Raw genomic sequence first — 9,670 nt, 5'->3', positions numbered from 1 at the left:
TTCTGACACCTCCTTGGGCAGCGATCACCCTAAACGCCCTCCTGTAAGTGCACAGAGAAAGCTGGGGTGGGGGGGGCTGCTGCAGTGGTGTTGCAAAAGGTTGCTTTTGACTTGCTTGGATGAGCCAGACAAAAAGCAAAAAAGAAAGATAAGGGGTAAAAGGAAGGGAGGAAGATACTAATAGCAGCAGTGTAGATGCTGCAGGTTGACACAGCGGTGCTCAGGTTTCAGGTGAGGTGGAAGGTGGAGCCTTGCTGCTGTTATGTCCCCGTAGTGTCCCTCAGGAGCTTCCTCTCGTTTCTCTACTCAAGTGCTGCTCCAGAGAGCCCTGCCTGAAGGACAACAGTGTGGCTGGGAGCACGGAGGTTATGGTGGCTGTGGGAGCCTGGCTTCTGCTGTGGTTTGTCCCCAACCTGCTCTGTGAACAAGCCTTTTCACCTCTGTTCCCCTTGCGGGGAAAATGGGAAGAACGATGTCTTTGGTAAAACATCTCATGCCTCTGTCAATAGCAACAGATACCAGAGGTAGGGTTAATATTCCTGCATTGCAAAACACTTGTGTATGTTCCCTCAAGCGATCCTCAGCACACTCCTGTTCTTGGAGAAGGCCACACTTGTGGTGCCCTTTTATTTGGGCAACGAAGAGAGAGGCATGCAGATAAAACCATTTCCCATCTCCTGAGTCCAGCTACTCTTGCAGCTCGGGCCGTGGGCTGGAGTTGTGTGCCTGAATAATCTGGTCTCCTAATTGCCACCCTGCCTGGAGGCAGCTGCTGAACTGGGCCTAAGCTGATTTGGGATGGCAAATTCTGTTAGTTTAATTCTCGGCAACACTGAGGAACTTGTCAGCACATGAGTATCCCTTGGCTTTTCTCTAGCCACGAGCATGCCCTGGAGGCCTTTGCTAAGCTGGTAACCCCCATCAGTTACCTCGCAGAGCTCTTGGCTGTGGAGAGGTTTGCTTTGTAAGGGCTCTTTACTGACGGTTCCCTGAGCTCTTGTGTCTTTGAACCCGGCTTTTCTGTTCCCTTTTGATGCTGTTTGTACAGAATTGTGGCATCTCATTGCTTGGGGCTTCTGAGCCCTCAGTGTTACTGGTCTCTCCTTTCTCCATCTCCTTTCCAGAGTTGGTAATAAGTCACTAGCTGGTGTGGGAGTTTTTTATCGCCTGGGCTCAGTAACTTTTAGGTCCCAAATGGGTGTGCCTGAAGCCAGTGTGACCACCCTTGCTATGTTGAGGCTCTTGTGCCTCAAAGCTCTTCTGCTATCAACCCAAGCCCATCTTGCATCTGCATGGAAGGTGTCCTGCCCCCAGGGAAAGGTGTCAAAAGTTCCAGGCCCCCAAGGAGTCACTTAAAGTAGTAACATGGAAAAAATGTGGGAAAAAAAAAGAAGTACGCATTTTGGAGACTATTTCTTTTGCAGCTCCGTCCTGTTCTAAGAGGCATTTGCCTTTGAACCTGAAGGAAGTTTTTCTAGCCTCTTGACTAGATAACTTCAAACTCCATGTTAATTTCTCAGCTCACTGTATATTAGGCAGTGCTTGCGATTAATGAGATCACTGTCCTTATTCCTTCTCTGTCAGATTCTTGGAAAAACAGTACTTGGAAAAGTACACAAAGGAGATGAAAAGGAAGTTGCTTATGAATTATGAACAGCCTTTCAGGCTGATGTTATTTCATGGGGCTGTCACTCCATTTTAATTAAGTAATTCAGATGGAATGATGCTTTTTTTAAAACGCTGTTTGTGTTTGATCGCCTTTCAGAGGTAACAGATAGCTCATGTTTGTTGAATTTTCATTTTCAAGTAACAAGGCTGGGTGCTTACTGCCCTTACTGATTAAATAACGGAGAAGGAAGACACTGCTGTGGCTGAATACAAGACACAATAGCCAAGAGGCTTTACCCTGCCCGTATCTGGAAATTAGCTGGGTGATTGCTTAGACATTTTGTGGCTGGTGTGAAAGGTGGAGCTGCTCAGTCGGACACAGTGATGAGTACCAGACTGTGCAAATCCATCCAGTTTCTCTCGAAGCATTGCACTCGCCTTCTGCTGAGATTCCTCTTTCCTCTGTTTTCTTACCAATGTGTGGCTAGTAACCCCCCCACACCCAGCCGCAAACAGATCTGCCAACGCCTAGTTTATTTTGGGATTTGTGCGTATGTAAATCGAGCCATTAGTTCCCAGACTCGTGATCCCTGGAGCTGCGCAGTTTGAATTGCTGCAGATCGAGACTCTACCTCTTCCTATGTGATTGGGGATAATCCCGCGGCCGTTCAGAAATCGTGGCTGTCGGATTGTGTCCTGTTGATCCTTGGGCTGTGGTTGTAGCCCTGCATGTTGCTGGGCCCGCGGGTGAGTGGGGTGCAGCTGTGTGGAGGGTTGACCCTGGCTGGAGGCCAGGTGCCCACCAAAGTGGCTCTGTCACCCCCCTCCTCAGCTGGGCATGGGAGAGAATATAACAAAAGGTTTGTGGGTTGAGGTAAAGACAGGGAGAAGTCATTCACTGATTACCATCATGGGCAAGAGAGACTCAACTTAGGGAAAATGAATTTAATACCAATCAGATCAGAGTAGGATAATAAATAAAAACTAAATCTTAAGACACTTTCCCTCCACCCCTCCCTTCTTCCTGGGCTTAACTTCAATCCCAATTTTCTCTCCCTCCTCCTCCTGAGCAGCACAGAGGGACAGGGAATGGGGATTGTGGTCAGTTCATCACATGTCTCTGCTGCTCCTTCCTTCTCAATGAGGACATCTCACACTCTTCCCTGCTCCAACGTGGGGTCTCTCCCATGGGAGACAGTCCTCCATGACCTTCTCTAATGTGAGTCCTTCCCACGGGCTGCAGTTCTTCACGAGCTGCTCCAGCCTGGGTCCTCCATGGGTGCTGTCCTTCAGGAACAGGCTGCTCCAGCCTGGGTCCCCCACAGGTGCCGTCCTTCAGGAACAGGCTGCTCCAGCCCGGGTCCCCCATGGGTGCCGTCCTTCAGGAACAGGCTGCTCCAGCCCGGGTCCCCCATGGGTGCCGTCCTTCAGGAACAGGCTGCTCCAGCCCGGGTCCCCCCACGGGTGCCGTCCTTCAGGAACAGGCTGCTCCAGCCTGGGTCCCCCACGGGTGCCGTCCTTCAGGAACAGGCTGCTCCAGCATGGCCCCCGCGGGGTCCCAGGTCCTGCCAGCAAACCTGCTCCAGCCGGGGCTCCTCTCTCTCCCCACGGGCCCACAGGCCCTGCCAGGAGCCGGCCCCAGCATGGGCTGCCCACGGGGTCACGGCCTCCTTTGGGCATCCCCCTGCTCCGGCGTGGGGCCCTCCCCGGGTGTGGGTGCAGATCTGCTCCCCCGTGGAGCTCCATGGCCGCAGGGGCACAGCCGGCCTCCCCGGGGGCTTCCCCAGGGGCTGCCAGGGACCCTCTGACCTCGGTGCCTGCAGAGTTGTTTCTCTCACATACTCTCACTCCCCTCTTTGCCTGCAATTGCCATTGCACAGGTGGTTTTTTTTTCCCTTATTAACTATGTTATCACAGAGGCGCTACCACCATCGCGGATGGGCTCGGCCGTGGCCAGCGGCGGGTCCATCTCGGAGCCAGCTGGCGCTAGCTCTGTTGGACATGCGGGGAAGCTTCTAGCAGCTTCTCACAGAAGCCACCCCTGCAGCTCCCCCCCCGCTACCAAAACTTGCCACGCAAACTCAATACGAGCTGCTGACCCACTTTCCTTGGACAGGCATCGTGGGAGCACTCATCTCCTGGCACCAGAAGGGTTGCAGGGATGCGTTTTCGTGCTCCTTTGTGACAGTGCTAATGATGTCATCTGGCACAGATTACGCAAGGCTGAGTGCCACCGAAGCACAGCTGTGTGGTCCCTGGCATCTGCTTTCTTCCCCCTCTGCCACTAGGCCACTCTCAATAGGGTACGTTGTTTTCAGCCCTGGTTTTATTTACCTTTCATTGCGGAGAAACCTTCTGCCAAGGGATTAAGACTTCAGGCTGCCCAACTTAATTTGGGATCTAAATCTTCCCAGGCGGAGAGCGCTGGAGGCATTGTGCGGGGTTTGCTGGTGGTTAGCCGGAGCGGCAGCGGAATGAGGGCTCTGCTGTGCCTTTGTGCTGGTGCTGATGTGTCCTGACTGCGCTCCAGCAAGACGTCCGGGGTGCCTGTTTGCTGGCTGTGCGGGAGCTGCTGCTGCAGACCGGGCATGGGGCTGTGTGGCCTCTTGGTCTGCAGCACGGGGGGTCACCAGGCAGGAGAAACATACTGCTTTACGGGAGAAATTTCTTTCCAACACCTGGGGCTGGTTTATGCCCTATAAACAGGGCTTAAATGTGTTCTAGCTGGGAACTTCTCATGTATTTCATTCATTTGTTGATTTAATTTTCTTTTTTAATCCCGGTTTGCATAGGCCTTCCCTATTCTCCTTCCCTCTTTATGAAATAGTATTTGTAACTGTTGTTACAGTTCCTCTGCAGCAGTTGTTTCGTTTGGACCAGTTTTCATGTGTGTGGGTTGTGCAGGGGCGAGGGGTTGCTGTAAATTGAGCAGTTGGCTTTACTTGAAACAGTGCCGCCCCAGCCAGGCTCTAGTAGCTTTTACTTCTGCTGACAGACCAGACCAAGCCATTTTATTGATGCCTTCAAGCCTAACAAGCTATTTAGAAATAAATTTGCAGAATAGGCAGAGGAAGAAGAGTGGTGCCTTCATTTCTGGCTCAGTTCTCCTGGGCACAAATGCAGGACATTGTCGGGGAGGTGGCTCTGGTGTCTTGACCCATGATCACTACACGTTGCATTGCACTGCACTGCATCTGACCACAGCAAGGTCAGGCTGGCTGTGGGCTGGCACGGAGACCTTTGTGGGTGTTGGACAAAAGGCGGTGTGTGGTTTTGCAGGCCGTATGGGAACCATCATATAGAGCTGATAGGCTTTACTGTCAGGTGTCTGCAACCTCCCGTGAGAGGAGTGATGTTGCTTTCAGTATCCTTGCCAAACTCCACAAGGAAAATTATGTTTTTTTTCCTCTTTAAATGTCTTGTGGACCTTGAGCTGACTAAGCTTTCACTTCCTGACCTAAACTTCAGTGCTGTCAATGGCTGTTAAAGGTTTGCATCATTTCACTTAAGGCTTTTCCTTACTGGATATGTGGTCCTACATGGTTTGGGCTCTTTGGGGTGTAAATTGCTGTTTTGGCTTTTGGCCCTTAACATTTTGCACAACACAGGCCTGCAGGGACTGTTCTGGGGCCTGGTTCAGCCGTGCAATGCTATTCAAATACTTGAGAGTTGCTCAATGTTGAGCTTAGCTGGCTGAGTCATGGAGAAGTGCATCCCGAGTCGCCCGGTGGCCTGAATGCCATGAGCCGCCCTGCGCTCCCTCTGCTCTGCCGATGGATCCACGCGCACGTCCAGCCCACCCCAGTTACGGCAAATTGGAATATCTGCTCCTCTCCAGGTTACACCGGTCTGAAGGTGGGGATGGCAATATTCAACTCTCAAACCAGTTGGAAGCTTGGAGGCCACTGTTTTGTAATCCTTTATCATTGGGAAAGCAACGTGTGCCAGCCTGTGTCGCACCTTAACGCTGGTGCGAATGGCAAAGCAATTGCATTTGGTGGCAGGAGATGGCCGAGCTCTCACTGGTTAAACTTGCTTGTCAGGCAAACCACGTTTATGTTTAGGGCCCTAACTACGTTGCATATACAGAGCAAAATCCAGAGGTACTGGTGGGCTGAGCCTACGCTGCCGTTGCCAGAAATCAGCCTGTTTCTCCTGCTCGTGGCAATAAGAACTTTGCCCCGCTCATGCCTCCTCGGGTACCTTGTTGCACAGCTGAAAATGACTGCTCAGTACTCCTCGTCTCTCGAAAGGCGGGCTGTGGGTTTGAGAAAGGTGAGGTTTGGAGAAGCTGTTAATTATGGGATAGGCTGTTGCTTTTTAGATAGTGTCCCTGGTTAACAAGAATAGTTCTGCTGGAAATGGATAAGATTCTTAGGAGGGTTTGTGCCTTATCTGTCATGCAGAGGGTGTTGCCAAAGTTTATCTCTGCGCAGCTATCCTTGGAGTAATTATTCATTACTGAACCATTGCTTCAAGGTGGGGCTGGGTTTAGTTTTTTACAACATTTTTTCCCCTTAATGCTAACGTTTTTCCCCAAGAGGCGTTTCCCCTTCCCTCACTTGAAAAATAAGTAAGATTATCATTATAGACTTTTTTCAAAATTCAAAGTAGTTTTTCAAATGCGCAATTTTCAGACCATCTTTGTTTAAAAAGTCTAAGCTAAAATATGCAGTTTTAATAAGGTTTAAAATCTCTTTAGTCATATGAGTTTATTACCTGAGTGAAAACTCAATGCTGAGACTCTCCCACTAGCATAAGAAGGGGTTTGCATATAGATGATTCAGTTTTGCTTCTTGGTTTCGACCAGACAATCTATGCCAAAACCGTGTGCATCATCAGTACAGTTTTGAGTGAGCAATGCTTTTAGCTGACGTCTACAATGGATGAAAAAGAAAGGAGAGAATGAAGTTCAACATCCATCAGAGAGCCATAAAATGTCTTTATAGATGATGTTGCTGGTGAATAGGACTGTATGATTATATGGCCGGTGTATTGCAAATTCTGCTGGGAGAGCTTTGCAGCTTAGAGATAATGGTGGTGGCGGCTCACTTGTACTTGCCCATTGAATCACTTTGTGTGCTTAATGTTATTTGCTTATCTGGTGCTGATGAAATCTCATCAGCCCTATTGTAATGGGTTTAAGGCTCAACCCTGCCAGGCCTTGGAGGGCAAGCTGTAGGAAATGCTTCCCGAGTTGCACGAGACGGGCAGCGCTTGGGGGAAAGGCATCTGTTGAGTGGGCATTTCTTCAGCTAAAAGCAAGATGCTGCAGGAACCATGTGGGAGCTGGATCCTCCTCCCTGCCCCTTGGCTCGTGCCAGTTTGAGGAGTTTTTGTTCTTCTCCACCACTGACTGGTGCACACAGTGGCTCAGGCACAGAGTGACTCTGCTCCTCTGCCTGCCGTGCTGCAGACATGGCGGGAGGACGTCGTACTTCTGCTGGGAGATGCTTCTGCTCTCCATAGCAAACTCGAAATGAATGAGCATCCAGGGCATTTCATAAACTGCAGCCAGATTTCAGGTGCTCTCAGGGCCCCGTTGAGTGTTCTTTTGATGGATCTTTGTGGCTTTTGGTGGTGCTTTTTTCCTTGTAACAGAAAAGGCAGCTCTTTCTCTCTTGTCTCTGAAAAATTAATGGCTACATCCTCCAGCGCTCATCTCCAGTCCTTTAGCTCTGAGACGGCTGAATCCTGCCATGCAGGAAGCTCAGTGGGAACGGGGGCAGGGACGCCTGGCTGTGAGCAGCACAGCGTTAAAAGCCTTCTTGCAAAGCTCAGGCAGATAGCAAGATTGTCAGCTTCTCTGGAAAACAGCCGGACGTTTCTTTGTGCTGAAAAGCCCCGGCACTGGCAGGTCAGCGGGAAGCAAGCGACAGTCAGCCCTGTGACCAGGCTCTGCGCGCCCGCCAGCAGATCCACCGGCCTTTGCTGAATCATTGCTCGCTGCTGTTGTGCCAGGGTTGCACAGATGCTAAATGCTCTGTTCAGAGGAAAAGTGGAAGATCTTCAGCTGTGTCGGATGCTGTCCATGGAGTCAGCAGATGAGCCTCCGGCGGGGTTTGCGAGCTCACTAGCTGTCAATCAGAACTAGGATTCTTCTCTGGATGGTGTCCCGGGAAATTCTTATCCAGAGGCAAGAAAGGACTAAATGTATCTTTCCAGGGAGATTGGGGGAGACATGAATTGCTCTTTTCCAAAAACAGGTGGGAGGAAGAGAGAAAGGGAGGCAGAAAAAGGAAACAGTAAGCCTCATTTAAATCCAGCACAGCAGATTTGTGAGTGGTTTGCCTCTGGGTCTGCAGTTGGGAAGCAAAGATGTTAATATCTGTAGATGTTTAGTGATCTGAGGTGGGCTGGGAGGACTTTTAGGGATGACCAGTTGTGAGTCGAATAGGAACTGCTTCTCCCATCCATGTTTTCCTACCAACAGACAGGGCAGTGCATGGGGAAAACTGCTCTACCCAGCCCCGTGTGTGCATCTGGGGCAGAGAGGTCACTCTTCTGTACATGCACACACATATACACACACGAGCAGCACATTTGTATGTCATTTTACACTCATGTTCATGCCCAAGTTGCTTTTGTGGCCTGTACACTAGGTTAATGTTATATTTTACTATTTCAGTACTAAGTAGACCTGTAAATAGTATCAAGCAGCGGCCAGATGAGACCAGGATATAATCAATATGATCCTTTGAGCGCTGGGAGGAGGGCAGCCATATGTCCAAATAATTAGGGCCCACCATTTTTGGGGCAAAAATGAGGTACTTAATTCTTTCCTATTTTATACGTCCATTTTTATGGGTGATTTCTTTTCAGGGCAAGTTCTCAAACTTACTTGGTACAGTTCTGTCAAGTGGCTTTGTAGCTGTCTAAGGCAGAAGTTAAATTGCATAGTCATCTTGCTGCTGAGGCTTAAAAAAATCTGTGTGAGAGATCTGGTTACTAGCACTGGAGTTTCTTTTGCGTAGTTCCATATATCCAGTTAATTTATGGCCAGCAAACAAAACCACATGAGTTTGCTTCCTTGCTGGTGGTAACCTGAGCTTTGTTGCTGGATTTATTCACTCCTGTTGGTCATGGAAAACGTGCGATTACACTAATAGCTGGTTATTAATCACTGCCAATGGCTGTAATTATATCGGCTATTAGGAAGTCAACTAAAAGCAATGTCTGTTCAACAAGCATGGAGAATAAGGAGAAACATGGTCCCTGCTCCACAGAAGTGGATAATGTTTGTTGGAGACTTCATCCCCGTTTGCAGATAAATGCATGTTAGAAAAATAACTCTGAATTTTAGCACCTTTCTGCTTCCACTCCAGTGTCCAGACCTATTTACCGTGCCTCGCTCTATACTATAGTGTTGGCTTTCTGAGCACTGCAAGAAGGAGTCAGGGTTAAGCAGCCATTGAGCTGTCCTCTCAGACCCACAACCAAGCGAGACCCTCTTCTCTAAGAGCGCCTGGTCCAAATCCATGTCTGAAGAGTCCTGGTTTACCCCTGTATGTCACTTTTGGATTGCTTTTAAGATGATCAGTCTGTCATGATAGCTGTGTATCCCTGCTGACTGTATCCACAGGGGTTGAAGACATCCCTTCCTGCAGCAGCGTCACACCTTACCGGCAGACACTTTCGTTGAGAGACTGATGAAAGTGGCAAATTCAGAGTTTGGAGCGTGCAGTGGAAGTATGTCTGCACTAAGCGTGCTGCTCCTGGTGATCACCTGTGACAAAACGGTGTCTTGTGTGCACCAGGATGGTCATTTTGCTTGGGATATCTTAAATACCTGTGGAATTTTGATATTGCAGCTGGGCAGAAGTTGTATATATCCTTACTGTGATGGATGCAGTGACTGTCACATGCTTTTGCTGGTGGAGGAATAATTACACCTTCCCTTTGTTCACAAGGAACATTTGTTCTTTTATATGTCTTTTATGCAAAATCCGTGTTTTCCTTTTGGCTCATGCCCATAGGTGAATTTTTTACAGCCTCTGAGTGTGGATTGCTGTAACCTCCTGTGCTGAGAGCTTGGTGCAGCTCCGCTGAAGGGTGGTGTCTG

This window comes from Phaethon aethereus (assembly GCF_964289735.1).
Source record: "Phaethon aethereus genome assembly, chromosome: 25".
Lineage (NCBI taxonomy): Eukaryota > Metazoa > Chordata > Aves > Phaethontiformes > Phaethontidae > Phaethon > Phaethon aethereus.
Note: the sequence above shows the minus strand (reverse complement) of the source record.